Below are 549 nucleotides of genomic sequence, written 5' to 3' on the forward strand. Positions count from 1 at the left end.
CCTCTCGGAATATGACTGAAAACTCTTTTATTCCATAATTGACCAAGTTGGAGTCATTTTGACCCCATTTTCCATTTCTGTAAATAAAAAGTCAAATTAGACTACAATACTTGTTACGTGTACAAAATTATTCAAGAGACTCTTATAGGAGTATTCGTAGAAGACCATTTCAGCATATACTTTTTTTAATGCAATAAAAATAGATGTCTCGCAGGGGTCAAATTGACCCCATCTTGGTACTCCAAGGGTTAAAATACATTATAAAAATAAAGTTTTCTCGTAAAGCAAGCACAAGTACCTCTCCTCCCTCCAATGTTTGAAAGAGTTAATCTTTTGGATCACCTTATATAGGTGTAATGATATAACAAAAGCTAGCATTCACAGCCTTTTAAGTTTACTATCTCCGTGTTGGATGAAATTTTGAACTTTTTAAAGGGGAAGGCCAGATAAGAAACCTTGGTCAGAAGCCATGGGTTGGATAGCTCTGCACTAGCGAATGGTGTTGAATTTCTTGTGATTATAACAAAATTTGTTTATGCTGTATAATTA

The sequence above is a fragment of the Thermobia domestica genome, chromosome 10 (genome assembly GCF_964235325.1).
Source record: "Thermobia domestica chromosome 10, izTheDome1.hap1.1, whole genome shotgun sequence".
Taxonomy (NCBI): Eukaryota; Metazoa; Arthropoda; class Insecta; order Zygentoma; family Lepismatidae; genus Thermobia; species Thermobia domestica.